Below are 19,299 nucleotides of genomic sequence, written 5' to 3' on the forward strand. Positions count from 1 at the left end.
CCATCAAAATATTGTCAATCCCAAGAAAGCAACAATCATAAATATCTAAAAATTTAAAACAGAATGTCTTATCAAGGCAGAACAAAAAAAATGAGGCTGCAACCAAAGTAACTTTCCAAGTGGCTCACTTGTTGATATCATTATTTGGCACCACATATTTGTGTGAACATTTTCAAACATAAAATATGTAAAATCTCATTATAAATCAGCATTAATAGAAGCATGTTTGCAATCAATTTTGATGACAGAGAATACTAACTTTGAACTGTAATTAAATTGTCATCCTCGTCCCCAAATGTTCATTCTTCTCATTAGATCTGTATCACAGAAAAAGTCTTCAATCATTATTATATTTTGAACTACATCAATTACAGAAGTGCATTATTTCTTTTCTTTTATAGGTACCTGTACTTTCTTTTGCCTTTTAGACTACAAAGCCTTTAAGGAAAAAATGTGCTGATACCTGTTCAAAGTACATAAACATTTCTTATCCTTTTCAAATTCAGCACTTTTATATTACTATATTCAAGTATTTTAATCCTGTATTTGTTTTTAACCCACAGAATATGTATAGTTGTATTATTGGTTTATGCTTTTAAAAATGTACACATACCCTCATGCTTTCTATTGTCTTTGCTATCATTCCTTCTAAAGCTTCAGGCCAGGCTTTCCATTCTAGATACTTCTCATTCTACCTGAAGTATAACTTTTAGAAAGTTCTTTTTGTCCAGCATTTTTAATCTATTATCTTTTTGATAATAGCCATCCTAACAGTCCTGGCCTAAAGCAACTCTCCTGTTTCAGCATCACAAATGCCAGAATTATAGGCACAAGCCATCCCACCTGGCCTATTTTATTTTTTTTATTTGATTCTATGCAAATTTTATTATTGTTTTTTCTACTTCTATGATGAATAGTATTGCAATTTTGATAAGGATTGTATTAAATATGTATTTTGTTTTGGGTAGTATTGCATATAATATATATTGCTATTATATATAATATATATAATATAATACAATATTATTTTGGTTCATGAACATGAGTTCATGAACATGAGTTATCTACACTGCTGGTGGAAATATAGATTGGTATGGTCATTATGGAAATCGGTATGGAGGTTCCTAAAGAAATTAAAAATAGCACTACCATGTGACCCAGCAATCCCTCTTCTGGGTATATACACAAAGGAAACAAAACTACCACCTCACAAAGATACCTGCATTCCCATGTTTATTGCAGCATTATTCATAATATCCAAGATATGGACATAACATAAGTGTCTGTTGCTGAAAGAATGGATAAAGAAAATGTATTATACATTTAGAATGGAATAATATTCAACCTTAAAAAAGGAGATTTGTCATTTGCTACAATGTAGATAGGCCTGGAGGGAATTATGGTAAGTAAAGTAAGCCAGACATAGATAGAAAAATATTAAAGATATGAAGTAGCAGATATAAGAATTTCATTTACAAGAGTTTGCTGATATGTAGGATGAATGGGTATAGAGATCTAATGAACAACAGAAAGACTACAGTTAATGCAATTTTATTGTACTGTAAATTTTTGATAGATAAGTAGATTTTCAATTTTAGCTACTTTTGTCACAAAAAGTAACTGTGAAAAGATTGATATGTATACCATAACATTATGCTGTAAATCTCAAATATACACAACCTAATACATTTAAAAATTCCTTTTGATAGGACTCAAATTTTGTTAGCCTTTATTTTGTCTTTATTCTTAATGGAAAATTTTGCTGATATATTATAAAGTTATTTTCACCCAGCATGAGGAAATATTTTTCCTTCTGCATCTGGGCTTCTATCAATTGTTAAAAATTCTTCTATCAGTGCTACTTTTCTATGATTCTTAAAATATGAAAAGCACAAAGCTAGAGTGTATACAATAGCTAATTTTAAAAATAGCCTAATTCTCAGATATATGTATGGGGATATATAAATTACATATTCTCAGCAGTGTTTTTAATATTCTAAAATCCATCACACTTGTGCCTCCTTTTACAATTTTGCTGTGTTTTATATCTAAGCTATAGTGAAATTCAAAGTTGTAGCAAAGTATTCAAACTAATCAATGTTGCTGAAATAATAATTTTTGTCCTTACTCTGGATAATAACATATAGCTATAATGCTTTATATTTGTTAAAAAATAATGTAAGTCATATATAATTATGACTTAAGTTGATTACTGAAATTAAAGTATTATAACACATTTTCAGATATATTGTTTTATTTTATTCTGGCAACAGTCCAGTGTGATAGATAGCCATGGTTGATTGTACGCCCAACATGTTCTTCTTACTCTGTGACTTTGACATTTCTTTCATGTAGTGGGATCCATGTTCCCTCCTCTTGAATTTGAATATGCTTATTATTATGGCAGATATGATATCATGTGATTTCTGAGATTAGACATAAAAACAATATAGTGTCTCCCTAGTTTTCTTTGGATTCTCATTCTTGGATCCCAACCACCATGCTATGAGGCAGTCGAGAAGTCACATGGAGAGGCTACATGTAGATATTTCTATTGAGAGTCCAATTCAGATGCCATGTGACAGTCAATATCAACTACCAGATACAAGAGGCAGGGAGTCTTCACATGCTTTCAGCCCAAGTCATTGAGTCACAGCCAGCAGTTCATGCTCTGTGAAAGAGACAAGAGTTGTTTCCATTGAACCCTGCCTAAATAGCAAAATTAATATTGATTGTTTCAAGCTACTAAGCTTGAGGTGGTTTGTTATATTGCCATAGATATTTAGAAGAGTCATTATTTTAACAATTTAAACTCCAGTGACCTGAATTTTACAAACATAAATTAATTGAGTTTTCCTAGGTCACAGAGTAACTAAGTAAAGACATAGGACTCAAACTGAGGTTTTATAACTCTATAAGATTTATGTATAGTAAAATTGTTTAATTTCATATAGCACTGCAATGTGCTACTATTTTTCCCCAATTCTCTGATGACAAACCTAGGGAACAGAGAAATTGACATAATTGTCCAAGTTCACACAGATAGTTAGTTGCCATGGTCAAGATTCAAAACTGTAGCCTCTCTCTCAAACATGTTCTTTCAACCATTACACAATCTTGGTTGGCAACGTCTCTCTGTTTCTCTTTTTCCACTATCTGTCATCTTCTTGACAACTATAGAATTGTAAGAATTTAGAAGAAAAATTGAGTTATATACTCCAAAAAATTGGCTCAGTGGTCTAAAAAAAAGCCACAGGTTTTCTCTGTAGACGAAACCCATATACACATATATATGTGCAGATTTTTCAGAGGGTTTGTAGACCCCCTTGAAACCAACATATTTAAAGGTAAGTCTTTAGAAACTTTAGAGTCTTTTCTGTACATTATAAGTGGACCTCAACATTTTCAGTGACTGTAGGTAACAGAAGTAAGTTTACGCTTTAATGAACATAAATAAAGAAATTGATGAGCTATTGTAAGTAAAGTGGCAATAAGATAAAAATCAATTCAGCTTTATTAAGATACATTAGACAGTTCTCCAATCTGTGTAATCATTATAGATTATATTCTTTTATTTCAACAAGTTTATTTGAAGTATGCCCTTTAGTAATGTTCCTAGCACGAATTCCTTCTTTATATTAAAGAATTAGCATCCAGTGTTAATTATGTATCTATTGATCTAGGCCTTGGGTCAAAGATTGATATTCAGTAGAACTCAAGTAACAAACTTCCATCTAAGGTATTTAGATATACCATTAGTGTATATACGTGTTCAAAAAAATATTTAATTGTGTTATGGTTACAAAAACCCATGTTTGTGAGTAAGGCTACCAGGTTTGAATCTTGGCTGTGTCCACTTACTACCTGTTCAAATTTAGAAAATTTGCTTAACACCTCTAGGGTTGTCATTAGTAAATCAGGAATGATAGCATTGCATATTATGTAGGGGTCCAGTATGAAAATAAATCATTTTAATTTACATAAAGTTTCTAGAGTAGAACCTGGCTATCTTAACCCATTTTGGCTGCTGTAACAAAATATCATGAACTGGGTGACTTATGATGAACAGAAATTTATTTTTCACCATCCTGGGGGAAAGTCCAATACTAAGGCAGAGTTTATGCCTGATGAGTGTTTGCTCTTTGGTTCAAAAATGGTGCCTTCTAGCTGTGTCTTCACATAATGGATAGAACTCTGACTTCTTCAGTCCATTATAAGGGCACCAATCCCATTAATGACAGATGCACCCTTATAATCTATAATTTCCCAAGGCACCACCTCCTAATACCATCACACTGGAAGTGGCATTTCAACGTATAAATTTGGGGGTGACACAAATATTCAGTCCATAATGCAGGCAAATAAGTTATCAATAAATGATAGCTGAGTCATGTGTTTTTGTATCTTGAAATGGGCTTGTAATATATTTACATAATTGTAACTTCATACTGTTTTTCATTTATAAAAATAAGTTTTAGTTTCATTTTTTAATGGTAGGCTTCAATGCAAACTTTAGTGCAGACTTCCATTCTGCTAACCATAAAAACCCTGCAATTTTTTCCTGTCAGATCCTTTAAGCAAGGAAAAAAGACATTAAGGTAGATATAAAGGCATCATTCTTGTGAGTACCACAGGTAAAATTTCATGTAGAATGATCATATCAAAACTTGCAAGAAAACTCAATGTTTTCTAGTTATGGATACAACATTTAGACTAACAAATTGTAAACTAGCAATAGAAGATCTGCATGGGTATGCTGATAGGCTAAGATGCAAATTGTAATTCTCTAACATATGTTTAAATCTTCTAGTAAATGAAGAATTATTTAGAAACATAAGGATGCGTACATAAACACACGTATATTCAGGAAACATTTTATTTTCAACTACTAATTCAATCTGATATGAGTAGGAATATAATTCTAATACCTCATAAATTGCATTGCACTTCTTTTTCTCAGGAACTAGCTAATTCAATCACAGCACATAGATTTATCATCAGTTTTTAATTTGGTTAATTTCTGCGAGCTGGTGGTTTAGAAAATTTCCCATTTTTCAACCCTAAGACTGTAGGAATAAGACCATGTGTTATTCTTTCTCTATGTCATTTTCATTTCAATATAGATTTTATAGTTCATTACCTGTCAATCAGTTTTAAATGGTGCAGTATTCATTTTATCATGTTCTGTAAAACTGTTTTATGCCTCTTTCAATGTCTTACATTCATTCTAGACTGAGCCCTATTTATTTCTCTAAGAGCTGTAGCCATCTTTAGCTGTGCACATTTGAATGTGTATTTATTTTAGCAAATGCAATATTTTGCTTTATATGGTATATTCATTTGGGATATTTATTCAAGCAAGTGAATCCTGAGGAAGCAGCAGTGTGTAAATGCTTTATCTGTGACAAGCCATTTTATGCCCTATATTTTTATTTATTACTAACCTTGAGGGATACAATTGCAAATACATTTTAAAGCCCTGGCACTATTTGTGGCCCAATGCTTCCTAATCTAATAAAACATCATTACATAATTAACATTTAAAGCACCAAGACAAACATAAATTTTGAGCCTCTAAGTTTTTCATAAACTGACATGTAAACATGTAACAAAAGGAAAGTGATACATTTTTTAAAAATTAGAAGATATATTTTTGACATAGATTTGTTCCATCTCACTCTTATACATATATTCATTTATACATTTTATTCATTTTATTTTATTCATTTAATGATGCTTTCTCTTTATTAAATACAAATTAGCTTTATTTCTCATTCTTTAAGAAACACTGAAGTCTTTTAGTGTTATCTTAAAAGACTTATATAGATTAATATATTCATAATAATATAATGAATATATTAATATTCATTGTTATTATAATATATTCATAATAATAATGATACATTATGAATATGTCACAAATCAATCCAGAAAAATTAGAAAAATTTTCCTCCAGAAATAGGACACGTATAATTTTTACTTTGATTAGTGCAAAGGTATACGAGTATAATTTTTACTGAGGAAACTATGTTCTGACTTTTGACCTACTAAATAATATAAGAAATAATTTAAGAAGGAGATAGTGATGGCATTTTTTTCTCAAAACATTCCCAAACATATTTTCCATTAGGTTATTTGGAAACTGATTTCAAGTTATAACAATCAGTTGTATTGCATGCTGGTAAACTCACTCCCTACAAAAGCAAATGAAACCTTGACTTGTAGCATTGACTGATTTCCATCATGTAAATTTAAAAATACTGACATTTAAATGATTAAATCTTTTGTACTGAAAAGCCAGCTCAGCACACCACTGTTTGCTACTATCTAATCAAACTATTTTTTTTGTTTACATTTAAATTAATTTATTCTCCTTACTGATTTCTCAGGAGCAAAAGAATATTTTTCTCACTACTCTAGTAATCTGCAGCACTTTCTCTTTACCAAATATCTAATGTTTCCCTCCATAATTCACATAACACAGTGTCTCTCATATACCTTTGCACTAGTCAAAGTAAACATATGTGCCATTTTCACTTTGCTTTTTCTCCTGATATATCAAGTTGCCATTATTCCTTTCTAATCCATGGCTTTCTCTACTTTCAGAGTTCATTTATAGGCTTACTACTTTCCTGAAATTGTTCCAAATAGCTACATTTGTTGTACTTACCAAGTCACTTCAGGAATTCCATTCCTCCTTTCAAAAATTCTTTTAAAATACATAGCACTTTTGAAGCTCAGTGCAACTAGTTTATTTTCAAAGTTTTTCACATTGTTATATTAACATGTAATAAAAATAGAATTTTGTTTGGGGCACATGTGTATAGAAAGTATGTTACGTGCTTTTATGATATATGCTTATACCTTTATACTTGTATATGTATTATTTTAATCTGCTTTTGGGTTCCTCCTTTGATTAAAACTCCTAGAGGCAAGTGTTTCTCAGCTAAAACATTTCCAAAAATATAGTCTAATGTTGTGTTCACCAGAGGATTCTAAGTAATTCTCTGACTTTCTCTAAGTGTATATTTTTTCGTTTTCTTTATCAAGCTGAATAACCTATGCTGTTCATAAATCTAATTCCTGTTCATAAGCCCATTAGACTTTATTTTGTTCTCTGTTATAATATTTATTTAAGTTCCCTAGGAAAATTATAACATTTCCAAAGAAAATATCTGATTTTCTTATTTTAGTTTCTTGAAACTCTGAATTGACTCTGTTTTCATACCTGTTTATTTTGTATTTTACCTTGATAATAAACAGTAAGAAAACAACACCTCACAAAAGACAAGATTAATACCAACAGAACAACTAAACAGTGTATCACATCTGGTTTAATTCTAAAGCATATGATTAAATAGAATGCATCAAATATATTTTATGCAGTTTTATCCAGACTAGATTTTTATATTTTTACAAATAAAATATTTTCTGTTTCAAGAAAAGCTCTGGTCTGCAAAAGCAGCTTGGAAAACCACTAGCCCAGAATATCTGATTGGTAGTGGAAGCTAAGAGGCTTGTAAAATGCAAATTGGGTAAGCACTAGGAAGCATAGTGTTGATTTAGGACAAATGTCAAAATTATTTGGAGGCCCTTAACATCAGGGAAATACTAAACACAACCACAGAAACTGAGACGACTACGTTCTTCACATCTTTGAGATGAGTTATGCCACTGGATCAGTAAGAACCATATAGAGAGATGCGATAGTGGATTTCAGCACGTGACACTGGAAATGAATCAGGCCAAAAGCTGTAGGGGAAGATTCTGATATTCAACAGTACGAAGAGACAACTAAGCTGCCAGTTATTCTCCTCTGAAAGAGACCATAGACCTACAGGGACAAAAGTGTATACAGATCCTGCAGAACTGATTTCAAATTCTGCGACAACCATTTAGCAGCTGCGTGATATAAATAGGAGTGGTAGGTAAAACATAGAACACACAGTTCAGTTTGAATTTCCGGTAAAAAAAATGGAAGATTATTTAATATAAGAATATCCCAAGTACTTTTACATTAAAAAAATGTGCCGCGCCCGGTTGGCTGACGCCTGTAATGCCAGCATTTTGGGAGGCCAAGGCAGGCGTATCACGAGGTCAGTAAATTGAGACCATCCTGACTAACACGGTGAAACCCTCTCTCTACTAAAAATACAAAAAATTAGCCGGGTGTGGTGGCGGGCGCCTGTAGTCCCAGCTACTCCGAAGGCTGAGGCAGGAGAACAGCGTGAAACCGGGAGGTGGAGCTTGCAGTGAGCAGAGATGGCGCCACTGCACTGCAGCCTGGGCTACAGAGTGAGACTCCGTCTCAAACAAACAAACAAACAAACAAACACAAATTCATATCTGAAAGTCAAATTTAGCCAGACATCTTATATTTTTATTTGCTAAATCTGGCAATCCTGGACCTAGGCAAGTTACATAATATCTCTAAGTCTGATTTATCTTATCTATAATAAAGTAGCAATCAATATCAAATGAGACACAAGTTATGAGGATGAGGATGTAAACATGTAAATACACACAGGTTCAAATGATATATAAAAATATTTGGGTGATACTTGATACAAAGGAGTTCTAATTCTTACTTAAATAAGCACTGTTTAATCATAAAAAGACTTCAATTTTTTTCCCCTTACACCTTGATGTTTATTCTCTGACACTAGTTCTTCACCATACTTTGGCTGATATCTAGGCAAATGCTATTACTGTATGGTCAATTCATGGTAGCATTTCTCCAGGCACTTTTAAATATCCAGTTCTCTTAGTAGTCTTGAGGTAGGTCTTGGTTTCACTTTGAAATCCCTCCCTTTCAGCTTGGTTTTTGCCTTAGGTAGAAGCTGGGAATGATGGGCTTTTTTTTTTTTTTTTTTTTTTTTCCTTCATCATCTCTTTGTTTCTAGTCACTTTCTTTCCATGTTGCAAAATTGGTGTCTGACAAAACTAAGTGAAGTGAGGGTGGGAGGGAGTTAGAGATGAGAACTAGGACTGTCTGGAAGAAATCAAAGTGGAAGATTTTGAAAGACCTTATTTAACTGATTACTGTCCTATTGTTATGTAGACTATTACTCCTCTTATGAACACTTTCAAAAGCTGTTTTCAACCACTGCAAAAATTTATATGCCCATTCCAGCGTATCTATTACTGTCTCTTCCATCTCTTATTTTATTTACATATATTATTTTAATAATGAGGCTAAGGTCTCACATGTAAAATTTCATATTATTGAGGAAAAAACACTTAATAAATTCAAGATCTGATAATTATTGTTTATTGTGGTATGGTATTATAAAAACATGCATCTTATTTTAAATAACATACTTTTTGCTTTGTTAGTATATCACCAATAAATATCATTTCATTTGTATATAAAAATTCTAAAATAGCACTTATGTTTCTTAAAGACAAATATTTCTGATAGATTTCACCCATGCTTTAAAAGAAAGTAAAATCATAAAGATATGGTTTATTATATAATATTACCTTAATTCAGTGTCAGCTTTCTGACTTTCATTATTCTTTAAGTAGAAAATTCAACTCCTGGCATATTTTGAGGCGTTAAGGTATTGAGTTCTAAATAATAGATGAGTTTAATTCATTTAAACAAAGACTAGTAGAAGATGTCTTTGCTTGCGCTACTATAACAAAATACCATAGACTAGGTGGCTTAAGCAATAGATATTTATTTCTTACAGTTCTGGAGGCTGGGAAATCCAAGATCAAGGCACCTGTGAATCTGACTTCTGGGGAGGGCTTTCTTCCTACCACAGAGGTAGCTGGTTTCTCACTATATCCTCAACATGGTGGAGGGGGAGAAAAATACAGCTTTAGTCTCTCCTTCTCTTACACAGTTGTTAATCTCATCATGGAGGCCTTACCCTCATGACCACATTTAAACCTAATGATCTCCCAAAGAGCTCACCACCAAATACTATCACATTGAGGGGTAAGTCTTCAATATACGAATTTGTGAGAAACATTTAGTTCATAACCAAAGGGATGTTTTACTCAGTGACACAACATGAATAAAGGAATTCTGAATTTTCAGTTTGATCTGTTCTTACAATCTAAGTCACATGGGATATCTGCTAGAAAAGTGAATGGTTTAGAGTTTACTTATTCTTTTACTGCAGGTCTCTTGCAAAAGGAAGAATAATAGGGCTCATTAAATATTTTCTGGGTAATAAATGCATATAAGCATGAAAATGTGAATGGATGAATAAAAGGATGGATGATTCAGCCGTTTAGGCTTAAAGTTAAATAGAAATAAATCAACCATAATTGATTTTAAAATAATTATTAAAAGGTTTCTATTTACTTGTAAAAACATTTTAATTAACATTACATAATATTATTTGTATATGTATATATATTTTTGCCATATCTCTGCAAATATTATCTTTTATTCAGGTATTTAGGTAGTTTGTTTTTCCTCTAAGGTAAATTTGTTTCCTTTGACCTCAATACTAAAACTTATCTTGTTGACATCCTCCTACACTTTACCTTGTCAGGTTATTAAAATTTTATCCTATTCTCTAAGGTGCCACCAATCTCATCCAAATTAATGTTGTCAGTAATTTAATGAGTAAGCTTTCTGCTCTACAATCCCCAAACTCTGAATATATTTCTCACAGCAAACATCTACCTGAATGGCAGTAAAATGACCTCTAATCAATTATTTTAATGACAGTGTGGAGTCAACACCTGTATTTCATATTTCTAGGTTATTTTCTCTAATAAATGAAACAAATATAAGTTGGACAGAGACCAACCTCACTCTAATGCCTCTTATTGTGTGATGTCTCTTGTTTACGACCAATACGTTTTCAGTTAATGCAGAAACAGCATTTGAGACTGTCCCTTACTCACTTAGCTAAGCAGATGTACTGACAGGATGTTTCAGGCACTTAAAGAACAGATACAATCAGCCTTAGTTCCAAAGCTGTATTTAAAAATAATATTGCAAATAACTTTCATTGCATTAACATATAATCACTCAACCTTGGAAGTATTCCAGAATCACTTTATATATTGAAAGGTAATAAAATTTGTGTACAAATTAGGAAGTAGAGGCTTGATAATGCTTTATTAAGCTTACTATTCTGAAACCGGAAAATAATTTTGTGAAAACACAGAAGGATAAATTTTGATGCTACAAGACTGATAAAAAGAAAAAAAATACAATTATATAATAAGCTTTCTTTAGAGTCCTTAAAAAACAATATGACACGGAAGATTTTTTAAAGGAAATGTTATTAGACTAATGAACAAGGAAGAATTTGTGCTTCTGTAAATTTAAAACATTAAAAAATTATACCATGAATACATAAGCACATGAAAAAAGCCAGTTTATAAGTAATCTTGCATTCATGAGATTAGGATCAGTGACCTCTAATGTTTCAACTAAAGTTAGTATTTGTGATTATTTCTACAGCTTAGATAGTTGAAATAATTACCATAAACATTAAATTGTGAATTGCTGAAAGATTTTTTAAAAATTATTTCTTCCCCATTTCCTACTGGATCTTTGAACGCCGACCAGAAAAGATAGTTTAAAATAATTAAATTTCTAAAAATCTTCCTATTGTAACTTTTATGAGTCTACTTGTATTTCTGTTTTGAAAGTCAATCAATCATTCTGCAAATATTCACTATCTGCTTGCTTGAGCTTTGCCAGAGTATAATTGGAAACAAACATAACCAGGTACTGCATAATGAGTGGGAAATGGAAAATGATCAAAGTTGCAAAGCCTGATTTATATATTTATGAAGCTTAAAATCAAGTTAATTGAGATAAAATTTTGAAGTAATTATGAAACAATTAGGAGAAGAACTCTAACACTGTAGTTGATGTGAAAGATAATATCCTGTAGTTAGCTGGATACAGATGGAGTAGGGAAGCTCACTGCCTTGGTTTACCTTCTTTTTTTTTTTTTTTTTTTTTTTTGAGACAGAGTCTCGCTCTGTTGCCCAGGCTGGAGTGCTGTGGCCGGATCTCAGCTCACTGCAAGCTCCGCCTCCCGGGTTCACGCCATTCTCCTGCCTCAGCCTCCCTAGTAGCTGGGACTACAGGCGCCCGCCACCTCGCCCGGCTAGTTTTTTGTATTTTTTAGTAGAGACGGGGTTTAACCGTGTTAGCCAGGATGGTCTCGATCTCCTGACTTCCTGATCCGCCCGTCTCGGCCTCCCAAAGTGCTGGGATTACAGGCTTGAGCCACCGCGCCCGGCCAAAGTCTTACAGTTTGTTTTATAATAGTGGTTTAAACTAAAGATTGGGAGTAAAACTATTCAGTCTCTGAAAAGTTATTTCTAACTCGAGTGAAGCATTTTGTTTAGAATATGAATTTATTTGTTAGAAAAACTGAAATGCTAGATGTATAAGAGAGAAAGAGTGGGAGACTGGCATATTGCTTTCATTATACTGATTTTTAAAATTGTAGTAAGAACGCTAAACATATCTACTCTCTTAACACGTTTTTAAGTGTACAGTACAGTGTTATTAATTATAGATGTGAAGTATTCACTACTTTTCAAAGTATTCAAAACACTTTTGAAAAATTATTTCTTGAAAAATTAAATTATTTCTAAAGAAATAAAAATAACCCCTATCTGTATACATTAAGGCAAAATAAAAAAAAAAATAAGTTTTTATATTGTTTTCCTAAACATAGGCAGAATAATTATACCTGGGACATATGCAAGTCTTAATAAGTTTCTTAGTCACATCTGTCTCTAGCACCACAACACTGGTATTTTTCTGAAAAAAGTATATTTTTTTTAAATATGGGCACATTATTTTTGTTTCAGGTAAAAATATCTGCAACACTTTTCAAAATTTTATTCTATGATTAATAGATTTAAAATTTGAAATTTCTAACACCTTCAACTGATCTTTCTTGAAAGACCAATATTTTGAGATAACATTTTCTGTATCGTTGCTGAAGAAATTCAGCTAAATGGAAAATACTTTAATCATACATGTGTTACTAAATTTTATCAATATTTCAGCACAATTGTTTTAAAAAACATCTATTGCAAATAAAATGGTTTACATTATTTCTATTAGTAGGATTTTTAAATGCTATATATAGATGCTGTAAAGTTAGATTTTTTTTTCAGTTTTTTTTTCTATCAGGTTCCAGTTACAAATTTATCCAATTAAAAACAGGAGTTCCTTCTTACTGTAGGTTGAAATATTAAAACTTAATTACAGACTTTCAATTTAAATCATGTACATTGTATACATTCTCATTATTAATTCTTTTCAGTTTCATCCTTGTTTTAAAAGAATAAATTTCTGTAACTTCTTGGCAGAGTTTGTTTTAAATAATTACAATTTAATAAAAGATTCAAAATCTGAAGTGTTGAGGCTTCTTTTCATTGATTACTTTGATTAAGCATTTCCAAATGATTATAAATAAGATGTAATCAACCCTAGTGAACTCTTTAAATATTTAGTACCATTGTTATGGAACTGCTGATTTACAAAGCAGTTCTTCAAAGGCTGAAACATTTCTGAAACCTCTCAGTGATAAGTAGCAAATAAAGAAAGCACTTGTCATGTCATTCTTTTTTAAAGTTTAATGTTAGGTTTTTCACACTTAATTTTCTAGTTTAATTACTCTGTAATTATACTTTTAAAAAAATCCAGGCTTCACGACTATGCAACATATCCAGGTAAGAAAACTACCCTTGTGCCCTTTACATTTACAGAAATAAAAAAATAAAGAAAAAAAGTCAAATGTACAAAAATTTTTTTTTTTTTTAATTTTATCTTCTATTTAGATTGATAGGCTATTCCAAGTTCGATTGTTGCAGTCATAGATTATATATAACCCATGGGCAATTCCAACTACATTTCTTAACCACTTTCATCTAAATTAGTTAAAAAAAAGTTATATGAAAATAATCTCCACCAAAATATGTGTTAATAATGCATAAATCTATTTCAATACAATTGGATTTGGAACATTGACCTAATGTCAAAAATTTTACCTTTGAAATATTGGACTTTGAAAAGTATTATTTATTTGTATCAATTGGATGAGAAAAATAAAATCTTTATTAAATTAACTTCAGTGATTTTCTTTCTTAATTTTAATTTTGTGGATACATAGTATGTGTATATATTTATGGAGTATATGAGATATTTTGATACAGTCATATAATGCACAATAATCATATCCGGATAAATGGGGTAGCCATCACCTCAAGCATGTATCCTTTCATTGTGTTACAACAATCCTCTTAGACACTTTTGATTATTTTAAAATATATACTAAATTATTGTTGACTGTAGTCACCTTGTTGTGCTTTAAAATGGTAGATCTTATTCATTCTAACTATATTTTTATACCCATTAACCATCCCAACTTTCCCTCGCTCACTTTTGTATCCTCACTACCCTTCCCAGTCTCTGACAACTGTCATTCTACTCTCTATCTCTATGAGTTCAATTGTTTGAATTTTTAGCTTCCAGAAATAAGTGAGAACATGTGAAGTTTGTCTTTCCTTGCCTAGCTTGTTTCACTTGACATAATGTTCTCCAATTCCATCATGCTGTTGCAAATGATAGGATTTTATTTTTATGGCGAAATAGTACTCCATTGTGTATATGTACCACATTTTCCTTACATGTTCCTCTGTTGATGGACATGTAGATTTCTTCCAAATCTTGGCTATTGTGAATGGTGCTGCAATAAACATGAGAATGCAGATATCTCTGATATACTTGTTGCCTTTCATTGGGATTTCAGTGGGATTGCTGTATCATATAATAGTTCTATTTTTAGTTTTTTTTAGGAACCTCCAAACTGTTCTCCATAGTGGCTGTACTAATTCACATTCTCACCGACAATGCATGAGGGTTCTCTCCTCTCCACATCCTTGTCAACATTCGTTATTGCTGGTCTTTTGGATAAAAGCCATTTTAACTGGGGTGAGATGATATCTCATTATAGTTTTGATTTGTATTTCTCTGATGGTCATTGATGTTGAGAACTTTTTCATACAACTTTTTGTGAGTTCCATGTCTTCTTTGAGGAAACATCTATTCAGATGTTTTGTCCATTTTTCAACCAAATTATTCTATTTTTTCCTATAGAGTTTGTTGAGTTCTTTATGTATTCCGATTATTTATCCTTTGGATGGATAGTTTTCAAATATTTTCTCCCATTCGGTGAGTTGTCTCTTTGTTGATTGTTTCCTTTGCTGTGCAGAAGTTTTCAATTTGATGTGATCCGATATGTCCATGTTTACTTTGGTTGCCTGTACATGTGGGATATTACTCAAGAAATCTTTGCCCAGCCTAATGTCCTGGAGAGTTTTCTTAATATTTTCTTGTAATAATTTCATAATTCAAGGTCTTAGATTTAAGTCTTTATTCATTTTTTGTATGATTTTTGTATATGACAAGAGATAGGAATCTAGTTTTATTCTTCTGAATATGGATATGTAGTTTTCCCAGCACCATTTAATGAAGAGACTGTCCTTCCTTCAATGTATGTTCTTGGAACCACTGCCAAAAATGGGTTCATTGTAGACATATGGATTTATTTCTGGGTTCTCTATTCTATTCCATTAGTCTAAATATCTATTTTTATACAAGCACTATGCTGTTTGGATTACTGTAGCTTTATAGTATAATTTGAAGTCTGGTAGCATGAGTCCTCCATTTGTGTTCTTTTTGCTCAGCATGGCGATGGCCATTCTGGGTCTTTTGTGGTTCCTTATAAATTCTAGGATTCTTTTTTCTAATTATGTGAATAGCGTCATTGATATTTTCATGGGGGTTACATTGAACTTGTAGATTGCTTTTGGTAGTATAGACATTTGAACAATATTGATTATTCTAATCCATGAACATGAAATATATTTTCTTTTTTGCTGTCCTCTTCAATTTATTTGATCAACATTTTATAGTTTTCATTGTAAAGGTCTTTCACTTCTTTGATTAACTTTATTTCTGGGATTTTATTTTAATTGTAGCTATTGCAATTGGGATTACTTTGTTAATTTCTTTTCCAGATTGTTCATTGTTGGCATACAAAAATGCTACTAATATTTGTATGTTGATTTTGTATCAGTCAAATCTACTGAATATGTTTATCAGTTCTAGTAGATTTTTGGTCAACTCTTTAGGATTTTCCAAATATAAGAATCATATCATTTGCAAACAAGGAAAATTTGACTTTTTCCTTTCCAATTTGGATGCCCTTTATTTCATTCTCTTGTCTGATTGTTCTAGCTAGGACTTCCAGTACTATGTTAAATAAGAGTAGTGGAAGTGGGGATGTTTGTCTTGTTCCAGATGTTAGAGGAAAGGCTTTCCTTTATTTTCTCCTGTTTAATATATTAACTGTGAGTCTGTTGTGTATAGTTTTTGTTGTGTTGAAGTATGTTCCTTCTATACCCTGTTTTTCTGGATTTTTAATCATAATGAAATGATGAATTTTATCAACTGCCTTTTCAGCATCAACTGAAATGATCATGGGGTTTTGGCTTTCATTCTGATATGATGTATTACATTGATTGATATGTGTATGCTAAACTATCCTTGCATCCCTGGGATAAATCTCACTTGGTCATGATGAATAATCTTTTTAATGTGTTGCTGAACTGAGTTTGCTAGTATTTTCGTGAGGGTTTTTGCATCAGTGTTCACCAGGGACATTGGCTTGCAGTTTTATTGTTTGTTTTTCTTTTTTGATGTGTCTTTGTATTGTTTTGGTATCAGGGTAATACTGACTTCAAAGAATGAGTTTAGAAGTATTTCCTAATCCTCTGTTTATTGGAATAGTTTGAGTAGGTTGCTATTAGTTCTTCTTTTAATATTTGCTAAAATTCAGCAGTGAAAAAAGTAGGTCGTGGACTTTTCTGGGAGGTTTTTTGTTCATTACAGCTTCAAGCTCACTATTTGTTATTGATCTGTTAATGTTTTGAATTTCTTCATGGTTCAATCTGGGTAGGTTGCATGTTTATAGGGATTTGTACATTTCTTCTAGATTTTCCAATATATTGGCATATAGCTCTTCATAGTAGACGCTAATAATCTTTTACATTTATTTGATATTTGTTATAATGTTCAATTTTTTTATCTCTGATTTTATTTGTGTCTACTCTCTCTCATAGTCTGGCTAACGACTTGACAATTTTATCTTTTCAAAAGTCCACCTTTTTTTTTCATTGATCTTTAGTATTCTTTTCAATTTTATTTTTTTCTCCTATCTTCGTTATTTCTTTTCTTATACTAATTATGGGTTTGGTTTGCTCCTGCTTTTGTCGTTTTTAAGACACATTTTAGCTTGTTTATTTGAAGTTTTGTTAATTTTTTGACGTAGGTGCATACTGGTATAGCTTTCCTCTTTGTATTGCTTTTGCTGTATCCTACGGGTTTATGCATGTTGTGTTTCCACTTTTATTTGTTTTAAGAAATTTCAAAATTTCCTTTTTAAATGTTTCATTGACCCACTGGTTATTCAGAAGGATATTGTTTAATTTCCATGGGTTTACATAGTTTTTAGATTTCCTCTCATTATTGATTTCTAGTTTCATTCCATTGTAGTCAGAGAAAATACTCTATATAATTTAAATGGTTTTTAAATTTTTTAAGATGTATTTTGTGACCTAACCTATGGTCTATCCTGGAAAAGCATCCATGTGCTGAGGAGAATGCATATGCCACAGACATTGGATGAAATGTTCTTTAAAATATCTATTAGGTACATCTGTTCTATAATGCAGATTAAGTCCAATGTTCCCTTGTTGATTTTCTGTCTGATGATCTGTCCAACTGCGTCCAGAATTGGTGGGTTCTTGGTCTCCTTGACTTCAAGAATGAAGCCACAGACCCTCGCGGTAAGTGTTACAGTTCTTAAAGATGGTGTGTCCAGAGTTTGTTCCTTCAGATGTTCAGATGTATCCAGAGTTTCTTCCTTCTGGTGGGTTTGTGATCTCGCTAGCTTCAGGAGTGAAGCTGACAACCTTCTCAGTGAGTGTTACAACTCATAAAGGCGGGCGGGGACCCAAAAAGTGAGCAGCACCAAGATTTATTGCCAGGAGCAAAAGAACAAAGCTTCCACAGCCTTGAAGAAGACCCCAGCAGCTGCCTGCTGGCTCAGCATCCTGCTTTTATTACCTTATCTGACCCCCCCCCCCACATCCTGCTGATTGATCCATTTTACAGAGAACTGATTGGCCCATTTTACAGAGAGCTGATAGGCCTATTTTGACAGGGTGCTGACTGGTGCATTTACAATCCTTTAGCTAGACACAAAAGTTCTCCAAGTCCCCACTAGGTTAGCTAGCCACAGAGCACTGATTGGTGCATTTACAAACATTGAGCTAGACACAGGGTGCTGACTGGCGCATTTACAATCCTTTAGCTAGATACAAAGTGCTGATTGGTGCATTTATAATACTACAGCCAGGCATAAATGTTCTCCAAGTCCCCACCCCACTCAGGAGCCCAGCTGGCTTAGCCTAGTGGATCCGGGGGCGTGGGCAGAGATGCCCGCCAGTCGCCTGCCACATGCCTGCACTCCTCAACCCTTGGGTGGTGGATGGGACCGGGTGCCATGGGGGGTAGGGCAGGCTGCAGGTCCCGGGCCCTGCCCCACGGGGAGGCGGCTGAGGCCTGGTGAGAATTTGAGCATGGCAGTGGCGGGCTGGCAGTGCCAGGGAACCCAGTGCACCCTCCGCAGCTGCCAGTCCAGGTGCTAAACCCCTCATAGCTCGGGCGGGCAGCACCGGCCGGCAGCTGAGTGTGGGGCCGGCCAAGCCTGTGCCCACCTGCAACTAGGCCAGGGAGCGCCATGCGCAGCCCAGGTTCCGCTGGCGCTTCTCTCTCCACACCTCTCTGCAAGCAGAGGGAGCCGGCTCCAGCCTCTGCCAGCCCAGAGAGGAGCTCTCACAGTGCAGCAGCGGGCTGAAGGGCTCCTCAAGCACAGCCAGAGTGGACCCGGAGGCCGAGGAGCTGCCGAGAGTGAGGAAGGGCTACTAGCACGTTGTCACTTCTCACAGAGTTGGAAGTAGGAGGTTCAAAGTCTCGATATACAATTGTATTGTTGTCTATATCTCTTTAATAATATTTGCTTTATATATCTAAGTGGTCCAACCTTGGGTGCGTATATATTTACAATTGTTACATCTTCTTGCTAAATTGACACCTTTATCATTATATGATGACCATCTTTGTCTCTTTTTATAGTTTTTGTTATGAAATCTATAGTGTCTGAAAAAAGTATAGCTACCTCTTCTTTATTTTATTTATATTTGTGTTGCATATCTTTTTCCATCCCT

General features: G+C 33.2%; 1 long non-coding RNA gene across 1 annotated transcript in view; it reads left to right on the forward strand.

The window, feature by feature from the left end:
- The window catches only part of LOC105483778 (uncharacterized), a 203,235-nt gene that overhangs the window by 165,918 nt on the left and 18,018 nt on the right, over window positions 1–19,299 (forward strand). The window lies entirely within an intron of this gene.

The sequence above is a fragment of the Macaca nemestrina genome, chromosome 10, assembly GCF_043159975.1.
Source record: "Macaca nemestrina isolate mMacNem1 chromosome 10, mMacNem.hap1, whole genome shotgun sequence".
In the NCBI taxonomy this organism is placed as follows: domain Eukaryota; kingdom Metazoa; phylum Chordata; class Mammalia; order Primates; family Cercopithecidae; genus Macaca; species Macaca nemestrina.